This window comes from Anser brachyrhynchus (genome assembly GCF_964034855.1).
Source record: "Anser brachyrhynchus genome assembly, chromosome: 1".
Classification (NCBI taxonomy): Eukaryota; Metazoa; Chordata; class Aves; order Anseriformes; family Anatidae; genus Anser; species Anser brachyrhynchus.
In genome coordinates, this window is record NC_137694.1 from 5,678,470 (window position 1) to 5,702,095 (window position 23,626).

Genomic DNA, 23,626 nt, shown 5'->3' on the forward strand with positions numbered 1-23,626 from the left:
GTGATTGCAGCACAAATCAAAACAGTCACAAACTTACTAAGCTGCCGTAAAATTGATCTGAGAACTAGTTGAGGACCAAAGAACAGCTGGACTGGGCAAATGACAGCCACTGAGGGCTGAGATAACTCCTTTACTGGAGTCTGGGATTGTTTGTTTCCAAGAGACACTGGAGAGCAAAGTTCACCCTAGGAAAATTTTCTTGTCATCCCATTCATGATTTGGAAATTGAATTGCACAATATTTTTTTTGCAGGAAGAAAGAATAATAAATAAATAAATAAATGCAAAGCAAAACAAAACACAAAAAAAATAAAACAAAACAAAACAAAACAAAAACAAAAACAAAACAAAACAACAACAAAAAAATCCTTTCACACTTTGCTACCTTCCAATCCTTCCAAATGTTTTACTGTACGTTTGAGGACAAAAATAATAAGGCCAACTCAGTTTTCAGTGCCAAGTCAGGAAGATAATTTTCTTTATTGTTTTTACTGAGCCTATTAGGCCTTCTTCATTATAAACTTCCTGTATTGTTCACAGTGGGAAACATAATGCCAGAACAACTTGTCTGTCAGATTTGTTCTGGTTTAGCAGCATGAAGATTGAGTCTCTAAATTAATGTAGGAATTAGAACAATTCAAACTGCAGAAAGATGTTTTGCCTATTACAGGTTTATATTTGTGGAATATAAATCTTGATGTATTCCTGCTTTATTTAAACATATATAATTGTTGGATCAGCTGGAAAATTGAGTTAGCCCAATTCAGATCTGACTTGCTCTCCTAAAACCTCTGTCCATTTTCTGTACAAGGAGACCAGTACAATTACTGCTGAACTTGCATAACTCATTTAAATGTGAAAAGATTGGTCAGATGCATCTGTGTATCTATTTCCATGCTGGTTATCCTGATAATATCCTGAAATGATAAACGTTTATTTTTCAGAATAATTCCTTTTAGTTTCCTTGATGTGACAGATTTTTTTCAATAGGCTACCTGAGTGTTCCAGGGAACAAGTTCAATCACCAAATAAACCATTGACCATAAGGATGATTGTGTCTCTGATTTCTAGCTTAATTGAAATGCTCTAGTTTAAGTAGTGTGAATGCCCTTCAGTATGATCACTTGTTAGGAAAAGAAAAAAAAAAAAAAGAAAAGAAAAAGGAAATATGATAGGATTTTGTTTTAAAAAATTCTTTTTACCATTTCTTTTCTGATCTGAAGCTAATATGCAGTATTTCAAGATGAAGGAATTTGTATTTTGAGAACAAAACAAAGAAATACTCTATTGGCATATGTGAGCTACATTTACCCTGAGGCATTTACCATAAAGTACAGTTTACTTTTTATTACATCATTCTGACAGCTGTGAATAGGAAAAGTGAACATATTGGGATTGTCATTGGGAACAACCATTTGTGTCTTTTGATGCATTTGGTAGAGTGAGTATTAGAAAAGGTATCAGCATCTGCTTTCACATACACACACATATAAAGCCAGGGAGATCCCTTAGTTCCATTTCATTTGAAAGTCAAGAGGGATAAAATAGTAAAGCCAACTGTTTAGTTTTTTACAGAGGGAAGAAGGGAGGGAAGGAAGTTGAGAAGAAGGAAAAGAAGGAGGAATGGAAAGGAGAGGAGTGGACAAGGGAGGGAAAGGGAGGGAAAGGGAGGGATGGAGGGAGGGAGGAAAGGAGGGAGAAGGAGGGAGGGAGGGAGGGAGGGAGGGAGGGAGGGAGGGAGGGAGGGAAGGAAGGAAGGAAGGAAGGAAGGAAGGAAGGAAGGAAGGAAGGAAGGAAGGAAGGAAGGAAGGAAGGAAGGAAGGAAGGAAGGAAGGAAGGAAGGAAGGAAGGAAGGAAGGAAGGAAGGAAGGAAGGAAGGAAGGAAGGAAGGAAGGAAGGAAGGAAGGAAGGAAGGAAGGAAGGAAGGAAGGAAGGAAGGAAAGAAGATCAAAAGCTTCATTCTCTCTCCATACTTGCCTGGAGAGGTATACCTGGATAAGTTTGATGTGCAAACACAATTTAAAATGACTTTTTACAAATGTCTTGGTGCACAAAACAACAAAAACAACAAAAAATCCATCATTTTAAAAGTCTGGAAAAATTCATTTCTCTAGTATCTGTGGAGTATCTTTAAGCTAAAGCATGGTAAATAATGTATCAATTTTCTATCACCACCTATAAGTTAAAATATAGAACTGCAAATTATTCTTTTGTATGTAACAAGAAATATGTGCTGGTTGTAGTTCAATTATTTCAAGACATTTATACTTCTATCAGAGAAGAAACAAAGTATGAACTTTCATCTTAGAAGATATATCAATTTTCAGCACATGCAGCCATTTATCTGGTTTTATTCATATCATAGTGTTTTAAACTTATTCCATTAATTCTCCTGTCCTGTCCTAACTGAAGCTAACTGAAACTGGGTGTTACATAGTCAAAGAGAGACACAAGTTTCTGTTTTGGAAAATTTTCAAGGTGCGTGCCACATAGCATAAGATAAATCTTGTACCCACATTCTATTTCTGGAAAATGAAGTCTAAGATACAGGTAGAAGCTTAATGGCAACTGTTGCAAGAGGGGAGGAGGAAAGAGGAGGAAAACATGGATAAAGAATTGCTAATACCAGCAACAGCTGAAGTGGGGTAGACCAGCAGACCTGAGTGAATTGAAAAGACAATTGAGACGAGATGCCTGGAGATGGGACAGGACATGCAGCATTCCAAGGCTGTGGAGGAAATAGATATTGCTGCTAAATGTATATGGTTCATATGGTCACTGTATGGAAAGGACTGAGTCCTGTGAGCTGGCAACAGGACTTGAGGAAGATTTATGCAACCTAAAGATAACTCAGGATTGTCCCTTGTTTCAAGACACTACTCTAAGATTCAGGAAGCCTGGATATCATATTTAGCAGATCTACTAGTTTCCTATGTGATTACAAATAAAATAAAATAAAATAAAATAAAATTAAATTAAATTAAATTAAATTAAATTAAATTAAATTAAAATAAAAAACATGGACCCAATTTATGGTGGAGATTTAACAGGATTCATTAAAGGAATGAAACATCTACAGTAGACACATTTGTCTGAGCTAGCCTTCCCAAGCTCCTAAACAGTGACAGAGGAAAAACAGGCATATGTAGGGTGTGAATCATCTGTGTACATTTGGTTAGATGAATTGCATTTGAAAAGTGTCTATTTTTTTCCATTGTCTGTGAAGGGAATCAAGGGTGACAAGCTCACATGGAGACTCTTGAAGCAGTCATTCAGTTGCCTCTTCTTATGAAAAGAAAGAAATAGGCACTTCCCGTGTGTGATTCATGCCAGCTATCCCAAGCACTTGTCTAAATTGCCTTCTGGAATTGCCTTTTAGTTCTTTATTTAAAGAACACAGTCTGTTATCCGTGAGTGACTAACGGACTTTGATAACTCATGCTTCAAAGTCTGTGTTTAGGTGAGATGAAGCCCAGTCTGTATTAGGTGAGATGAAGCCCACCCATGAAATGTGAATACTCAGTGGATTGTTTCATGTAGGCCAGTTAGTAGCCAAAGGTCTAGAAATCAGCAAAGCTGAAGGTTTATGTTACAACATTCTGTTTCCTCCCATCTGTTTAAGGTAGGTTGTCATCTAACACACTTGCTATGAATACAGCTCTCAGATGTGTACCTGTCTCAATGTACCACATAGAGGCAGTGCTGTGGAGTCTGTCCCGAAAAGCGGGTGCCTGAATGTTCAGTGTTTTGGCAGCTCAGAAGCCATTGCTACTGCAGCTCCAGCTTTCTGTGTGGCTGAGACTCGGATCTCGGTGATAAAACTGCCTTACTTCACAGTAAGGATAGATACAGGGAGGTTGCTAGCTTGGAGTTAAGGAGGTACAAAGACTACAACAGAAATCATAAATATAATGCTTCAGCACAAGAAAGGATGTTGTGAAATTGAAAATAAGAAGACAGTAGCAATGATTACAAAATGGCTGTAATGTATGCATGTGTCATATGGTGAGTTCTGATATAGATTTTCTGTGCCTGTGTTGGTTCTGCTGTGTTCCTGAGCTCATGAGTTGTCTATGCTCCTCAGCAAGGATCATAAAAAATCTTGGGAAACTTCAGCTTTGCTTACACAACATTAGCAAAAATGGACCTGTCATTTAAAGATATATATTTTTTAATTTATTTATCCTCATTACCACTGAGGATACAGAGAAAGCTTAGAAAAGACAAAAAGTAATCTCTCTTCATATGTTAGGTCCAGGAGCAACAAACACTTCTGACATTTTTTCTTTGTTTTGTATTATTAAAGTGGAGGCATAAAAACTGAACATTATATTACGTGAGGTATTAAAGAAATCACAAAATCACAAAATGGCTGACGTTGGAATGAACCACTGGGGACTGTCTGATCCAACCCCCCTGCTCAAGCAGGGCCACCCAGAGCAGGCTGTCAAGGACCATATATGTCCCAGTGGCTTTTGATTATCTCAAGGGAGGGCAGCTCCACTATCTCTTTGGGCAACTTGTGCCAGTGCTCAGTGAAAAAGTGTTTCATTGTATCCAGAGGGAACCTCCTGTGTTTCACGCTGTGCCCATTGTCTCTTGCCCTGTTAGTAGGCACCAAGCACTTTGAAACTAAAATACTCATTGGGGTCGTTGCCCTCCTTTCATAGGAAATGCGCCATTTTTTTTTTCTTACATTAATTATTTTGTATGAAATTAATATTTATCACAAACCTAAAAAATATTCCCAAAATACTAAAGAAAAGTGCATTTTCAGAAATCCCAAGTGAAGTGAATGAATTATTTGTCATTTCATTATGTTGCTGATAGTATTACAAGTAAATATTTTAAATAAAGAATTTCACAAAACAGTCAAATGGGATAAAAAATAAATCATCTTTTTCTTTTTTTTTTTTTTTTTTGATGACCCCCTAATTCTTCTGGTAAACTGTGAGCAACATGCATCATCTTCTAAGAACTGGAAGAGGCAAACCACAGAGGAAAAAACTGTGCGTTCACCAGGTGCTCATTTTTAAATCCTATAGAAATATATTCCATAAATGAACTTAAACAAATCATTTCAACAGCAGAATTTTAATTTTCATCACTTACCTTTGAGTTCAGAAGTTTCGGGACTTGGGATATGAGACTGAGGTACTTTAAAGAGAGTTTTCAGAAATCCAGAACTTGTGCCCTCTGAGAAGACAACTCTTAAAATGGCATGACTGGACAGATAAGAATTTATATTTCTATAAGTTATTTTTACTTCAGAAAAATAAATAAATAAATTGAAACAGAAATTATTATTTAAAAGAAATTTCTTTTGACATTACATATGCTGTTAAAATGGTGTAATTAAAACTTGTCCAAGTCTTGGAGGATTTCTACTGGACTAAATATATAATGGTCTATATTTTAATTTGAGTAAAAGCATGTTAAAGATGTAATAAGAGACTTTGTCAAGCTTTCCAGATAGTAAATTAAATTTAACTCTGCAGATCCTACGGGCAGAAAGCAATTGATCTCAAAGATCTTCTGTTTAATATACTTAAGTTCAGCAAATATGGCTTTGCAAGTACTCCAGGTAAATAAAAGCAATATTTTAGATAATTACTCTACTGTCTAAGGTAGTTGTCCTGGGATTTTTTGAGGATAAAATAGGGTATGGAAAAATTTACCCAGGGAAGATGGGATGTCAATAAAACTTTCAGGGAATAATTGGAAATTGACATGACCTTGTAGTGAAAGGACAATTATTAGGCAGTTTAATAGCTAATTACTGTGACTATTTATAATATTTTTTTCATTTAGGATCTGTACATAAGACTAGAGTAGATAGATGCTGTAGGCAGTTTTTGCTGTGAATTATATTTAAATCTTAATAAACAAAGGGAATTAAAAAAAAAGAAGAAGAAGAAGAAGAAGAAGAAGAAGAAGAAACTCAAATTGAAAAGGAGATTTGGAGATTCTAGTGCTTTTTTTCTTAGTTTGATATTTAAAAAATAAAAATAAAAAATCAAACCACAGTATAAAGACAAAAACAGGATTAGAAACTGGGCACAAATCACTCAAAATTTTGTTTTAACTGATTTAAAGCTGGTGCTCAGTGGGTACTAATTGATTGAATTGACTATCCAAGCTAAGGGCTAGCTTACAGTCTTGAGAACTGATTAGAATTAAAGGTAGGATTATCACAGAATCACAGAATCGTCTAGGTTGGAAGAGACCTCCAAGATCACCCAGTCCAACCTCTGACCTAATACTAACAAGTCCTCCACTAAACCATATCACTAAGCTCAACATCTAAACGTCTCTTAAAGACCTCCAGGGATGGTGACTCAACCACTTCCCTAGGCAGCCTATTCCAATGCCTAACAACCCTTTCAGTAAAGAAGTTCTTCCTAATATCCAACCTAAACCTCCCCTGGCACAACTTTAGCCCATTCCCCCTTGCCCTGTCACAAGGCACGTGGGAGAATAGACCAACCCCCACCTCGCTACAGCCTCCTTTAAGGTACCTGTAGAGAGCGATGAGGTCGCCCCTGAGCCTCCTCTTCTCCAGGCTGAACAATCCCAGCTCCCTCAGCCACTCCTCGTAAGAGTTGTTCTCCAGACCCCTCACCAGCCTCGTCGCCCTTCTCTGGACTCTCTTGAGCACCTCCATGTCCTTCTTGTAGCAAGGGGCCCAAAACTGAACACAGTACTCGGGGTGCGGCCTCACCAGAGCCAAGTACAGGAGGACAATCACTTCCCTAGACCTGCTGGCCACGCTACTTCTTATACAAGCCAGGATGCTGTTGGCCTTCGTGGCCACCTGAGCACACTGCTGGCTCATATTCAGCCGACTATCAACCAGTACTCCCAGGTCCTTCTCTGCCAGGCAGCTTTCCAACCACTCATCTCCCAGCCTGTAGCGCTGCTTGGGGTTGTTACGTCCCAGGTGCAGGACCCGGCACTTGGCCTTGTTGAACTTCATACAGTTGACCTCAGCCCATCAGTCCAGCCTATCCAGATCCTCCTGCAGAGCCTTCCTACCCTCGAGCAGATCAGACCTAACTTGGTGTCATCTGCAAACTTACTGAGGGTGCACTCCATCCCCTTATCCAGATCATCGATAAAGATATTGAAGAGGACTGGCCCCAATACTGAGCCCTGGGGGACTCATTTAAGATCCAGCTGAGAATCCATGGTGCCAAAGATGAATAGTCTAAATCTTATGAGTTTCATTTTAGAAAATTACTTGGGGTCAGATTTTCAAAGGTAGTTGCATGACTATGACAACATATACCTGTAAGTTAAAGTCTTCAAAAGCCCTTCATCTCCTACCTACTAGGGAAATACTTGTTTACCTAATATTCTCCTAACTACAAATAATTAAACATTAACGTTTAATTGTTTTCATGAGAGGAACTTAGTCTGTTAGAAACCTTGGGTTCCTTTGAAATACTGCTTTGAGCTGACATGAGTTTAATGATGTGGTGCTACTGATGCTCATGAGGCTCAACATTTGCTTTATTGTTCGAACATACCTAGCTTCAGGAGTCCTGTTATGCAAGAATCAATTTTTATTTAGTGAGAGATTAGCTTCTTCTTCTTGCCATCCAGAAATAAATCTGAAAATGTAAAACAGCTTTTAAAACTAGATGAAAAACAAATAGAATTAGTTCTGTGATCACTTTATACTTAGATTTTATTTTTATTTTTTTTACTTTGGACCTTGTCCTCTGAGGAGGGGACAATCTCATGACTTCCCATATGTTATCAGTACAGATCTCTACTGATACAGAAGCAGAAGACCACAGGTAGTTCTTGCAGAGGACACCAAGGAGATCAACATTACTGTGTCAATGAGAAACATAGAGAAAAAAAAAAAAAAAAAAAGCATGTATACTATAAATATCTTGAAATCAGCAAAAATATCATTCTTAAAAAGATAGATTCGGTTTTGCAGAGCTGAACAATTTTACGTGAATAGCCCAAAGGGACAGCTGGGTCCCTTTCTTTCTCTACTGCTTTCTCTTGGCTTTCAGTTGGCTGGTCTTTCCTCTCCCTCTTTTTCTCATTCAGTCCTGACTCAGTTAGGCAACTTGTTTTTCAAGAAAATAGCCTCCAGAGCAGATAGCCTGACGAATATGGTTCCTTTAGGTACAAATACGGACTGAGAAGCTCTTGAGAAACAGTGATCAGAGTTGTAAGAATACAAATGGACGATTGCGTTTTCTGATTTAAATATGTCACTGTTATTATTATTCATCTTACAGTAGATTCTGAACAAATGTCTCACTACAGTAAACTTTCATAGGCATAAACATTCATTCTGTCCTAAATAACTTCCAGTGTAATTGAATGTTGGTAATATAAAACACTTATCAGGAAATGGGACTGACTCATACAGGGAGTCAATCCACAACATGACAGGTGGGTTCCAACCTATTTTTAAGTTGGAAAAATATTTTATTTGTGTGTTGATGCTGGGCTTTCTTGAAGGCAGTTTTTTGTTTTTTTTTTTTTTTTAAACATGCTCCCATGCAGTGACAGCTACTAAAAGAAAAAATCTTGTTTCTTTTCAATAGCAAGCTGCTTGATAATTATCTTCAAAGAGCTTTGCACAAGAGGAGGGAAAGTTTGCAGAGCCTTCTTATGTCCCCTGCACACTACAGCACTGGGACTGTGAAATGAAGTCTCCCCACATCCACCACCCATTCCTCATCCCACTCCATCCATCTTTATCATAGCTCAGTGCAGGAATCTGCTGTCTTTGCCACTCAAAATTAACATGCTCTTTTCTGTCCATGGCCCACAAAGCACTTTTGAAACAGAAAGTATTTCAAAAAGTGCCTGGAGCAGTACTTTAGAAACAGGCAGACGCACAACATCCCTGTGAGGCAGAACAATGCTATTATACTAATTTCATAGATGGATAAACTTGAATGTGCTAAGGTAAAGGGTTAGATCCTGTGTGGTGCTGTGCTGTGATATTTTAGGGGATTAAGCATCACAAAGAGCCTTTTTCCTCTAGCAGGAAAGCTGAAAGATAATCTCTGCAAGATAATACAATAGCAGTGCAGCTGTAGCTGTATTTACTCATACAACACATTCACAAAGGAGTGTAGTTTGCCAGCAAGAGGGCACGTTCATCTTTTCTGCTGAGCTGCACAGGTACTGAAGACCCCAATGCACATTCTCCCAACATGAATGCTTTTCTTTTTAAGCAGCAGTAAAATGAGCCCCATCTGCCTCCCAACCCTTCTTCTTCCATGTTCTCCAAGCTGGCATGAGTCCAAAGCAGATGTTACCTCTGCTCCAATCCTTTCACCCTTACCTCACCAGCAGAGTAGGATTTGCCCAGAATAACCTTGCTCATGCACCCAGAGAGCACCCAGATGTCCTCATGGCCACACTCAGATCTCTCACCAGACCTTCCCCTGAATATTAATGTCCATCTTCTTACATGCTCCCTGGAAGAGAATACACTTTGTCAGGCTGAAGGATCTTTTTGCATCCACTAGGCAAATGGATTGCTGAATTTGGTCTCACTTTTTCACTTTGCACAACATGAAATTTTTAATTGTCTAGTTGAGAAAGGGTGGCAGCTGACAATTGTTTTGTTCAGACTCACAGAGCTGATAATGCTCTGTTCATAAGACTGGGGCTGTTAATGATTCGTGAGCTGATATTTCCTCACACTCGATTGTGCACAGTGTACTTCATAATTTGAGCTTGTCATTTTCAGTTTTCAGGAAAAAAAAAGGAAAAAACTCTTTTTTTTTTCATGGTAGGCTTCTCTATAAGTGTGTAATTATGTCTTGATGTTCGCTGTGATTTGTGCTTTATTCAGACCATTGAAAACCTCTTTTAATATGTTTTCATGAAATATTTTTTTCTTAGAAAAAAAAATGCAGTTTTACAATGTGACATACAGTTGGAATACTGCTTTCCTATCTATGAGTACTTTACGTGCATATAGGATGATTCAAAGTGCATTTGCAGCATAGGGAATCTATGGCCATTACTATCCTGAGAATTACTGCAAAAGGAAGGGACTTGTCACTTTGGTAAGTGACTGCTACTTCATGATAGAGAAGCATCTCCCAGTCTATCTCACATCCTCACCACTGAGATGGTAGGAGCTTTCCACATCCAGTAAAGAAGAGTTGGAAAGGACCTGCAAAGATCATCGAATCCAACTGCCTGCCCACTTCAGAGCTAACCAAAACTTAAATCATGTTTTTGAATACATTATTCAAATGCCTTTTGGACATTATAGTCATGGGGTATCAACCACTTCTCTAAAAAGCCTGTTTGACCACCCTCACAGTAAATATTTTTTTTCCTAAAACCCAGCCTGAACCTCTCCTTCTACAACTTTGTTTCATTCCCATGCATCCTGTCATCAGTTAGGAGGGAGAAGAGACCTGCACCTCACTCTCAATTTCCCCTCCTCAAGAAGTTGCAGAGAGCAACAAGATCACCTCTTGACCTCATTTTCTCCAGACTAGACAACCCAAAAGTCCTCAGCTTCTCCTTATAAGACTTGTCTTTCATCCCTTTTACCAGCTTTGTTGCCCTCCTCTGGATGCAGTCAGGGATTTTAATATAATTTTTATATTGTGGAACTCAGAACCACATACAATATTCAAGGTGAGATCTGACCAACATTAATATAGTGAGTTAATTTCCTCTTTTGAGAGGCTGGCTATGAAGCATTTAATGCATCCCAAAATACAGTTTGCCCTCTTGTCTTCCAGGGCTCACTGCTGGCTTATATTGATCTTGCAGTTGACCAGCGCCCCCAATCTCTTTCTTACAAGCTACTTTCTAGCCATTTTGTCTCGCAATCTGTACTTGTGTCCATCATTATTCTGTCCCTGGCATTTATCTTTGTTGAATTTAATGCTATTGCTGATTATCCAATGTTCCAATGTGTCTCATCCTTATAGAGTCAATAGCACCTCCCAGTTCAGTATTGTCAGTGAGCTTACTAACTATGCGTTCAACTCCCACATCTAGATTTTGATGCCTGCATCCACATCAGATGCCTGAGAAATGCGGAAGTCCTCTTTTATGAAAAGCAGGCTGCATTCTAGTGTGTACTTTTAACAGAATCCAAATTGGAAATCAGATTAAAACGATCTTTTCTCTAATTATAATTATATTGTAGCCAACTGCAATGAGAATCATCTCAAGGGATTGATTAAACAATCTGTGAGGCACTATTAGAAGAGTACCTAGCCCACAATGACCAGACCAGCAGCAGTTGGATTAATGGTTTTGTTCCATGAATATAGAATTGAGACAAGAGAAGGTTCAGGGTTTCTGTCAGGGTTTACTACCTAAAGAGATGTAAAGAGAGCCAAACCGAAAAGGTGATGCTGAAGAATATCAAAAGCTATGCAGTCAAAACAAAACAAAACAAAACAACTCATATTTGGTTATATTTATGTGTGAATAAAATTTTAGTTTGCACTATCACCCATGGATTCCTGCTGCAATAAATACAGAAAATATACTGTCTATAAAGATACAGCCAAGCCTGGAGGTGAAGCTCTTTGAAGTCACTTAAAAGCACATCTATTTAACTTCCCATTCTTTTCTAGAGTTTTGGCACCTGATTTTATAGAAAGACAGAGATTTTTCTCGGTAGTTTTAAACATGTAGAGTCCAAGCTTGTTAGCTGCCAAAACTGGGAGAGCTGTATAATTAAATTTAAAGTATGAGTCATCTGAGGCATTTTAGATACACACCTTAGGGTGGAGGTGAATTGTTCTTAAGATATGCCAATTTAACTCACTCAGATTTCTACAGCACTATGGCAGTTATCTGTATTTGGTCATATCTTGTGTTTCAATTCACTTGGAGATATTCTTTATAGACTTTTGTTTGAGCAGACCACACTCCCTTTGCAATCTGGCACTGGTGGAATCCTTGTCTTGCCAAACAGACAGCTAAATAGAGAATTCTCCCAGGAAGTGTTAAACTGACTTCAATTTTACGTTCAATTCTCTTACACTCAAAGAATTTCAAACACATTTTCCAATTCCTAAGGCACTTTTTAACTACTAGGCTATAAAACTGGGATAAGCCAACCCATGAAGCAACAGTCATGGTATGAGCAACCAGGAAGGAACTTGATTTTTTAACTTGTTTGTTAAGAAATCTGTTCTTGGAGATAGAGAGAAAACTGAATTTTAAGCCTTGATAATGAAATAATTATGTTATTTAGCCAATGACTGCTTAATATGAAAAGCTTTAAGTATCTGACTGAGATAAAAATGCTTTTTACATATGTGGGTGGTTTGGGTCATCTATGCAGAGCACTACAGAGCTTACGTAGCTGTATGCACTTGCATTCTGTTTTAGGATCCAAACAGGGACTTTCCCAGGTCTTGCTGCTTCCCAGAAGTCATCCAAACCCTATGCGAACTTGTACTCAGGCTTACTCATGAGACTGTCCATGGCCATATATTTTCTTAGCCTCAGTGACATTCCTTTATCTTCATGTCCCGAAAAAGATATATTAACAGAAAAAAAAAAAAAAAAAAAAAAGAGTATGCTAAGATATATTTCTTAGGTATCAAAAATCTCTCTGTAGTACATATTCTGAAAGTAGTGTGACCATCATTATCATTAGCAAATCTGCACTAAATGCATAACCAATGCTTCCTTCTCTGTCAATTTTATGCTCTTAGAAAACAGTCATGCAAATGCCATTCAGATTATTTGATTTAGCAAATCTAATCTGCCCTGTTTTAGAGGTAAACTGAAGAGTGGTTTAAAAATCAAGACAGTAATCCCTATTTATAACTGAATGCATTTAATTGCACAGATGCAGTTAAATACTTTTGGACATTAAATTCCTCCTAAACTTGTCTCAGTTATTAAAAGCTATTAAAATATTCCATAACAATTTTCTGAAGTACTACAGCTAAATCACCATTAGAGGTAACTGTTTCACAATAAGGAAACACATAGAATATTATCTCAGTTTAATAAATTCATATTTATCTCACCTAGATTTATCCATTTTAAAACTTAGACATCTAGTCTGCTTATCTGGGATTTCTCAACAGCCAAAGGAGAGAGAGACAGAGAGACATCTCCAGTGCGATATATCCCACCTATCTTAAATACCTATCTCACTTTGGAAGCTGTTGCAATTTCTCCTAACTGTTAAGAAGGGATGTCTTATTTCTAATCTGAATCTGTCTACTTTCAGCTTCCAGCTACTGGATCCTGGCATGCTAGATTAGTGAGCTGTTTACAGTAAAAAATATCTTCTCTCTGTTCATGAAGAGTGTGAGTAATCTACTCTTCAAAGAATTAAATAGATGGAGATTCCTAGTTTCCAGTTATATGACATTCTGGCTGCACTTCAAATAAGTCTTTAGAGATAATATTTCTTATCACCCCAATTGACACAGCTGGGAAAAAAAAAAAAAAGTAAATAGACACATTTCTGGGCCCACAAGCTCACTTTAGGTCTCACTGAGTTCAAAGTTTCTCAATTAAACACAAATTTATTTTCATTTTTGTAAAACCATTTAACTTGATAAATTAAAGCTTTGAAAGGAAAGAAGCACTTCTAAAACACAATTGATACTCTAAGGTTTTAATTCAACAAAAGCATCACAGACCAGTTTGTCTCCTATTGCCATGAGTATCCTTCCAACACGTATGTAGAAAACTTAATACATAAATGCAGTGATTTAAGATCACACTCCTAAAGTTCACGGGAGTCAATGGGAGTTTTTTCCACTAAATGACTTTCATTTAGGCTTTTTGACTCAACTCTTTACACTCATACAGAATGAAAACTTTCATGGACATCGAACAGTATTCATTAGGAAGCTATGGTGTACTTGTACGAATAAAGTTCACATAAATGGTAAGAGAAAGCACATTGGTAATTTGCATTTTACTTTAAAACTCAATGTGTATTCTAGAAACCCATGACCCTATTATCAAAGGCTAGAAGAAGATAATGAGATTCTAAATAAGGCTCTGAATAAATGAAGGTTTTCTCTCAATTATGAATGGATACATGCTTACTATTACAGAGGTGTTCTCATGTCACTTTACTGAGGTCTTTGTCAAAACTTTCAGTTTGTTAGATGAAGGTTGAGGGAACATTTTTATTTTCACAATTACAACATCACTGGAAAAAAAAAAAAAAAACTTTAGCAAAAAAATAAATTTAATCCACCAGCAAAGAGATTCTGATGACTAGAGGGGACAACTTTTGAACATTTGACATTTTCACCCTCTTCGAAATATGATCCATTATATTATCCTTACTTCCCTGTCAGAACTTCAATAAATGGATTAACTTAAGGCAGGTATCCTGGAATCCAAGAAATTAATAGGTAAAAGAAAAAAAAAATATAGCTGAAGCTATCCAAAATTCATCAGCCTTTGGGATTCATCACTGATAAAAAAATATATATTTCTCTGCACCCCATTTTTCTTTTTCTTTTTCTTTTTCTTTTTCTTTTTCTTTTTCTTTTTCTTTTTCTTTTTCTTTTTCTTTTTCTTTTTCTTTTTCTTTTTCTTTTTCTTTTTCTTTTTCTTTTTCTTTTTCTTTTGTCTTTTTCTTTTTCTTTTTCTTTTTCTTTTTCTTTTTCTTTTTCTTTTTCTTTTTCTTTTTCTTTTTCTTTTTCTTTTTCTTTTTCTTTTTCTTTTTCTTTTTCTTTTTCTTTTTCTTTTTCTTTTTCTTTTTCTTTTTCTTTTTCTTTTTCTTTTTCTTTTTCTTTTTCTTTTTCTTTCTTTTTCTTTTTCTTTTTCTTTTTCTTTTTCTTTTTCTTTTTCTTTTTCTTTTTCTTTTTCTTTTTCTTTTTCTTTTTCTTTTTCTTTTTCTTTTTCTTTTTCTTTTTCTTTTTCTTTTTCTTTTTCTTTTTCTTTTTCTTTTTCTTTTTCTTTTTCTTTTTCTTTTTCTTTTTCTTTTTCTTTTCCTTTTCCTTTTTCTTTTCCTTTTTCTTTTTCTTTTTCTTTTCCTTTTTCTTTTCCTTTTTCTTTTCCTTTTTCTTTTCCTTTTCCTTTTCCTTTTCCTTTTCCTTTTCCTTTTCCTTTTTCTTTTTCTTTTCCTTTTCCTTTTCCTTTTCCTTTTCCTTTTCCTTTTCCTTTTCCTTTTCCTTTTCCTTTTCCTTTTCCTTTTCCTTTTCCTTTTCCTTTTCCTTTTCCTTTTCCTTTTCCTTTTCCTTTTCCTTTTCCTTTTCCTTTTTTTTTTTAAAGTTTCTTCGATTTTGAAGCTTACCATTAATATAAAAATGGCTGTTTTATTAAACTACAGAGGAAAAAAAAAAAACTAAAGTAACAGACTTCCTGGTATGAAACTCAAAAGATGTTATTTCCAAAGGTGTTCCCCAAATCTGAGAAATAATAATAAACAAAAGTAATATGTTATTGTTAACTCAATTACGATAATTAATTCTGTGAGATACTTTGAAGTAAATTTTTTATAGATGATTCAGTCTTAGTTCAACTATTCTCAAGAATACCCAATATCTGACGTTTTACAAACAACAGTTACCTTATCAATGAATCTGTCCACATAAACTGTGAACCAAGATTTTGGATAATAAGCAGTGATATCATTCTGCCCCAATAGTAACAACTAAGCTTCCCTAAAGCACAAGATCTCTTTACTCTTTTGGCATAATTTCATCACATAAATTGTATCGTTTCCATTGCCTCATTATTTCTAGAATCTACAGTGGGTTTTCCCTAGGGCCTGGCAGCTGAGACATGCTTGATTCTCTTTACACATCATGTTACTTGTCAACTAGCTAATGCAATTATGACTTTTCATTCCTGGTGGTCCGTGTGTGTGCCCTGAATGACTGGTTGTATTTAAAGATGGACCAGATTCAAGATTCTTCCTGGTGAAGAGTTTCTCAAACTGCAGATGTGAATTAAGTCAGAGCCCAAAATCAGTTTAACATATTTTGTATTTCTTTGAACCAACAATCCAGGAGGGTTCTTGTGTTATTTTGCAAGTAGTTGCAAATGAAAACTAGTTGTTGGATTAAGATATAAATTCATAAGCTTCTTATGAAGCATCCTTACCATAAATAAGGGTTCATATCCAACTATTCATATTATACACAGGAACCATCTTTCCACCTGAATGCTTTTCTCTTTTTTTGATCATATAGCATGAAAAAGAAACCTTCTCCTGAGTCAGAAACAAAGCTAACCTCTTCAAATCTGCCAATTTGAAGAAAGAACAAGCCATTCCTTTTCTATCCATTTTTATTTTTAAAATGTAACATTTATATCTCTGATGAAATATGCAGTTTTGTTTCGTGGGCAGTTACAAAGACTTTTTGTACTGTTATCTTATTCTTTATATTCATGTATCTTTCTTTTTGAAAGCAAATGACTGACAGATTTTTAAACTGTCTCAAATCTTTTAGAACTCTTACACTTTTAAGAACTTTAGTTACTGTAAGCTGTAAAGATTGGGAACTATGATATTTATTTTAAGTTTATTTTCACAGCTTGAATTTCTGATTTATAATAGGAATCACATTCTAACATCAAAATGGTTTTCAATGAGTATAGCTCGTTGTAGTCAGAAATCTATTTCATTAGTTTCTATAGGTTTATGTGAAACTGCTTAAGCACATTTTCTCTTTCAAACCATGAAAACAAAATCAAACCAAAAACATTGTTTAGTTATTCACACTAATTCTTGAAGTTCAAAACCAGATTTTAAAATCTACCATTTTTAAAATTATTTATTAAACATATAGTTCATTTCTTTGGGATATATTTGAAGAATAACGTGAATCTATCTTTTATGGCATTTGAATTCTATCTGCAAAACAATAAATAGGAATTCTGCTTTTGAGTTGGATGGGATCAAAATGTAGCTGTAAGGGAGCAAATAACATAACATTTTAGTTTGCAACAGTATGTGATCACCATTACTTACTCAAAGACAACCCCTCAAGTTATGTGATATCTGAGGAAAAAGTTTACAAATCACTGGACTGTCATATTTTTACCATGGATATTCATGTAATTATTCATGCTCTGTCAGATATAAGCTCAGCCTCAAAGTAATGTTTGCCACTCATAGTAATTTCTGGCTGTTGTTCCTGATGTCACCAAGACAATATCTTGATTTTCCTAGGAATGATCCAGACAACAGTGAAAGGCAATCACCAATTCACTGGAAAGTGTTTGGGCAGAAGAGAAGATGGACACAGAGAGGTGAAGTAATTTTCCTGTGGCCACAGTATGTGTGACTGTATATATGAGATGTAGAGCTGGGAATAGCATGATGATGCCCATTTCAGAGAGTAGGCTTAATCTGTACACAATCCACATCTTCTGGATTGCCCAAAGGGAAAACAGAAGGCAAAAATGATGTGCCTTTTAAATGTTACTTGGGTTAACTCTTCAGTTTTGAGGGCACTACCAAGGAAGTCATCCACTCCAGATAATGAACATGGATGGAGGGAAGGAAGATATACAGAAGAAAAAGAAAAACACCAGGTGTGGAAAGCAGACCACATCATGCACAGGGAGAATTAAAGGTCAGGGGAAGCTGAACTAGACATGCACAATAGCTCCCAATATCTCTGAAGATGTCGAAAACAATAAAACAGTAGAACCAATCTCAACATAAGGCAAAACAGTGCATCTGTGAATCAAATTATTGTTATTTTCCAGTGGGACACTGATATAATATTCTGTAATTTTCATTTCTAACAAATTACTTTTTTAAATAATTCTACATGGGTAAGAAGAGCTTTTTATATATTTTTTTTTTTCTGAACTGAATTATTCACTGACTGCAGAACTTCTGTTTTTTCATTTGGAAAATATCTTCTTTAAATATTTAGAAAAAATATCTATAAACAGCATGCAGTTTTAATTACAATTTATACGCTTGCATTTTAATTGCCTTTTAAACTAATTTAGCTTGTTCTTAAAGTTAATTAAACTCATTGGGGGGAAAATGTTCCTTAATTCAGTTGTGAAAATGGAGCAGATGTGGAGATGTATTTGTGATTGTGTTTATCAGTCTGAACTTATAAGAATTCCTTTTATCTTAAACTCTCTAACAGACCTCTAAAGCAAAGTGTTTTCCATATGAGCAAGGTGTCCTGCACATTTCCTCTGTGCTTTCAACATTAATATTATATGTGCACAGCACATTCTTCTTTAATTAATTTACCTTCTCTAAAATACATTGAAGCTGGATTTACAGGAAGACACAGCAGTGTCTGTATTGTTAAAACCTCAGTTTTGAGGGACTTTCACCTCTGAGCTTAAAAGTATTTAAGTAATTCAAATTATGTTTTTCCAACAAGTTTCTGGTTGGATAGTGAGCATTTTAACAGTTAGTTAGGGAATGTGCTTTCCTAAGCACATTCTTAGGAAAGAAAAACACTAAGAATACGTATCGGTTGAATTAGAGATCATTATGGCACCTGCAATTCAATCCTTGACATAGCTTTAAAGTCCCTATCCTGACGCTTGTGACAGTTTTGCTGTTGCAGAGCTCAATGTAGGCTGGCTGCAATGCCCACAAAATCAAGATCTTAGAGTAGCTAGTCCATGCTGAAAGTTATATTTAACCATTTGTTTGCAGCTGTTTGAGGTACCTCTACTCCAGGTGTACTTACAGCCGTGAAACCTAAAAATGAAAACATTTGTTTTAACAATGATATGGGAAATATTATCTTCAGTGTCAGTTTCTCGAAGGAAGTTCCTTCCAGCCAAGCAGTCCTAAATAATGACAAGCTTAGGTTACCATTGTGCAAAGAGGAAAGGTAATGCATAGGGGCAGCATCCAATGAAAGAACCCATAGCCAATTTTCCCTAAAGTGACCATGTTCACATTTCTTTCCTGAAATAATTTATCTGCTAATCAATCTAAACTACATGTTAGCTCCCCAGCCTGGCATGAAATTGGTCCAGTGAATATTTCTTGTTGGAGTGATAGTGTTTGATATGTATTAAACAACTAAGGTATTGCAAACTATTGATCTTTTGACACATACAGAAGATTCAAACCACAAAATGAATCTCAGCCTTCAAAAAGACCATTAAAATGATCAGAAGTGACTAGCCCACCGTGCTCATTACAGCAGACCTTGAATCATGTTTAACCAACACGAGCAAAGAGGGATTTTTCAGAATAGTAGAGGAAGAACAATAGCCAGTGTTTCAGTCAGAAACACTGATAGATACTATCAGTGCTAAACACCTGGAAACTCAAAAAGGAAAAAGAAAAAGAAAAAGAAAAAGAAAAAGAAAAAGAAAAAGAAAAAGAAAAAGAAAAAGAAAAAGAAAAAGAAAAAGAAAAAGAAAAAGAAAAAGAGAAAAAGAAAAAGAAAAAGAAAAAGAAAAAGAAAAAGAAAAAGAAAAAGAAAAAGAAAAAGAAAAAGAAAAAGAAAAAGAAAAAGAAAAAGAAAAAGAAAAAGAAAAAGAAAAAGAAAAAGAAAAAGAAAAAGAAAAAGAAAAAGAAAAAGAAAAAGAAAAAGAAAAAGAAAAAGAAAAAGAAAAAGAAAAAGAAAAAGAAAAAGAAAAAGAAAAAGAAAAAGAAAAAGAAAAAGAAAAAGAAAAAGAATAAAAGGGGGAAAAAAACTCTTTCATGTTCACTGTATCCAGCATCTGTGGGTCAGTGATTCTGAGGTCACTGGCATAGGCTTACAAGTTTTGTAAAGAAAACCTCAGTTAGCCTATGGTTCTGTTATTGTAGCAGAAACAAGCTCGCTGCTGGTTTGTTAACTTGTTTTGATTCTGCTCTACTCTTGTTTCGTTGACGTACACAAGGCTGACATCCAGAGACACTCTTCTTGGGCAGTCATGTGTATCAGGCCTGGTACTCTCACTGTCAGCTTGATAGGACTACTAAATGACTGCGCGCTGATCCAGAAGCAACTATTCCTCATACTGTGCAACTTGTTGGAGCTTTTATGAATACTACATAGTGTGTGACAGCTACTTTTGTGCATTTGTAGCTACTCATTATATACACATTTAAATTCTTCTGCAGTAATAGGATTTTTTTAAAGCTCTTTCTTTACTGACCATCCATATTTGTAAGAACTATTTCATTGACTGTTGCTGCATATAAGCCTCATGAAATAATCCATTTTTTCACACCCAAAAGCAAATTGAATTCACCTCATCAGCTTCCACAAAATAAGGCTGAGCTTGGACTTTTTAGATTACTGAGCACAAAGATGTATACATGCCCTGTTGGAGGAGCTGTACCTTTCCACAGGCAATATTATTTTGTACTTTTCCTTCAGCTCATTAGTCTTTTTTCACCAATACTGCAGCCTCTGTCCCACAAAAAAAAAAAAAAATATCATAGGAAGAACCATGGTGCTGTATAGCTGTCTCTCACGTAGCTGAATGCAATTGGAGGTTCCGATGGGTCCCACAGATCTTAACAGGCGTTCTGGAAGCAAGGACCACATCTTTCCATGCATGACAAAGCACTGTCATGTGCTGCGTGAATCACATCAGCAACATGTACATGAACAGGCTATTACATTTTCAAATTTTTATCACAAAGAATGTCTTTTTGGTTAGAAGGGACCTCTGGAGGTCATCTAGTCCAAACCCCTGCTTGAGCATGGCCACCTTGGTTGCCCAGAACCATGTCAAAAAGGCTTTTGAAGATCTCCATGGATGTAAACTACCCATCACAACCACAGGTGGTATTTAATTCAGTTGATATATCTTTCTAAAAGTTAGTCATCTAGTTTAATATCTAGGATCCTTCTACACTGAATAGTCACAAACACTTTTAAAAGCTATTAATCTCATGTGATTCAAACTCATTTTGGGGGATAAGAAATTATTTTTTCTACCTCTAGAGGGATTTTCTTCAATGTATTTACATTTCATAAGAAACCTAACTCAAAAGTCTGGTGTCATTGCATACTGTTCACATTTTAAACCTGTTTGCAAATATTCTGCATTCTTCTAGATCTGGAAATCCAGGAACCTATATAACATCAGTACAATAAGGCAATTGTTTCCTCAGGTCTCTAAACAATGTAAATTTTCTTGATTATACTAGCCCAAGCTACCTTCATATTGTCATCATAACAGATTTTTTTTCTGACTCTTCTCAGATTCCATGCTGATGGCATCCACATTTACCCCTGGGGGGTGGGGGGGTGGGGGGGATGGGGGGGATGGGGGGGGGGGGGGCGGGAAAGAAATAAAAAAATAAAAAATAACCTTGCTAATTCCCATGTCCCAGAGCACAAGCTGTCACAGCTATGCAAGCAGTGAAATAACCACAAGGTCTCTGTAGAGCTTTAGATTAGTCCTTGTTTGCATATAGGTTAACTGTGTTATGAAAGAAGAGAAGAAAAAGTGAAGCTGTACTGATTCTTAGAGATAGTAAGAGTCAGCAAGTAAGCCCATTCATTATTAAAAATCAAGTGATATAACTTCCTTCCATTGTCTTTCAGTAACATCAGTGAAGTTTTCTGTTTCTCTTCTTTTCTGTTGCTGGTCACAAAAATTATGAGCAAAGTCAACCGTTCATGAAGTACAATAGTTAGAACATTGCACAGGGGAAACTTAACGAGAAAGATTAATCTCATCTACATCTGCCTGAGTTATACATTTATGCTCATTTATTACAAATTAAAAGGAATGGAAGTTTTTGAGGAGTACTTTATTTTCATCCTAATACATGCTCTGTAATGTCATAAACTTTCTCCAGAAATGTGGTTTTGTGTGTAAATAATGAATGAAGTCTGAACATCTACTTCAATTGTATGTATGAGACACATAAATTTAGGGGAGATTAATTCACCCTAAATGTCTTAGTAGCAAAAAAGAAGCATCACGAATCAAGTATGGAAATCATTCAGAGAATAAACACAAGGATTTGCTACATATTGTCTTTGTTCAATAAAGATAACCTAATATCATTCGAACAGAAAATACCTGAAGTAACATTTTCAGTAAGCTCATATCACATAATGTGCCCTGAGCCACACAGGAAATGTCAATATGTTTTCTCTCTCTATTAACTTTAGAAGGCAATTAGAGGACTAGTTTACACTAGACAGATCACTTTTGAAAGTGAAAAATAAAAGAGATTAATTATACCCTATGTATTTTTTCTGTTTTTTTTTTTTTGTTGTTCTTTGTTATTGTTGTTATTTTCCCCCAATCAGGCATGCATTGTCAGTCAATACATAGTCTGGCTAGCTCTATACCTTTGAGTGACACATTTAAGAGCACATGAATAACACAGTGTTCAAAGTTCCATGTTTCTCTGCAGATGCAAGCGACTATCATTAGAATAGTCCCATTTCTTCATATTGTCTTTGTCCTGTCGGCTCAGTGTGGAGCTGGGGATCAGAGCCACCTCCAATATCTCTGGAGTCAAAGGTCAATAACAAAGCAGAAGAGGTATCTTCTATCTACAGTCCATTCCGCATAACCTGTCTTCATGGCCACCACTCTGCTGATGTCTGGTAAGGCACTTTCCTCGGGCATATAATCATGCTAACTGGCTGCCTAAGGTACCCAAGAAAATATTAGGAACTTTCATTCAGGACATGATTCAATATTTTGCAAGTATCCATCAATATATGTTTAATTCCTAGATCATAAACAGCAAGCATGGTTGTTCACAATGTTGCAATGGTCTGTCATCATGACATTAAGACATCATGAACATCTTCAATATAGAATTCATGGAACTGATAATAATTTTGTCATTTCTGTATGACTAATAGGAAATCTTGGTTATTAACAATTCTTCAGTAGACCAGTAGTCGTCAAGTCACACTCCATATTCTAAATATATTGTTGTTAATAAGTTTCAGATAGGAATGCTACTTACTTCTATTTTGGTAGTAGTGGATGGTAACATTTGTCAGACGTTGCAAAGTCAATACATGACCTCCATATAGAAAACTGCTAGGATAGGATATTTTGTACTATGATAGGAGATTAGCTTTAGCATCTCAACTGCTATCCAGAATTCACCCAATTAGCCAAAACATAAATAAATAAATAAATAAATAAATAAATAAATAAATAAATAAAAGTTGATTCAGCAGGGGGAGGTTGTGTAAGGGCAAAAGAAAAAAAGGTTTGGTTTAGTAACATATAAAGGAAATAAACCCACTTTCACCTAACCCAAACTTAACTTTATTTTTGAACAGCCATCTCATTTTAGGAAGCTGGTTCCAGTGTTCCCAAGCTGAATCAGACCACTTGTGTTTTCTACTGAATCCAGACAAAAGCAATTTTTTACAGTTTGTCATCACAATATTGATTCCATCATATATTTTATGATTCAAGATTGATGCGGATGTTGGAAACATCTAAAGGGAGTTTAAGATTATGTTATGTTCCAAAGAGTGTTTTATCATACATAGTGAAAACTAACATTTTATATTGCAGTGAATTCAAAAACTTACCTTGTCTTGTAAAGACAGGTGATCTCCATATATGTGCATTTATTCACAAAGAGCTACTTTGATTGATCTAAGGAATGATAAAATGAGTATGTAGTACAGACATAAAAAAAAAAATAATTAGAAACAAAAATAGAATTAAAATACTGAGCAGATGAGCATATTACAATAGTACACACTCTAAATGCAGTTGAATATCAAAAAAAT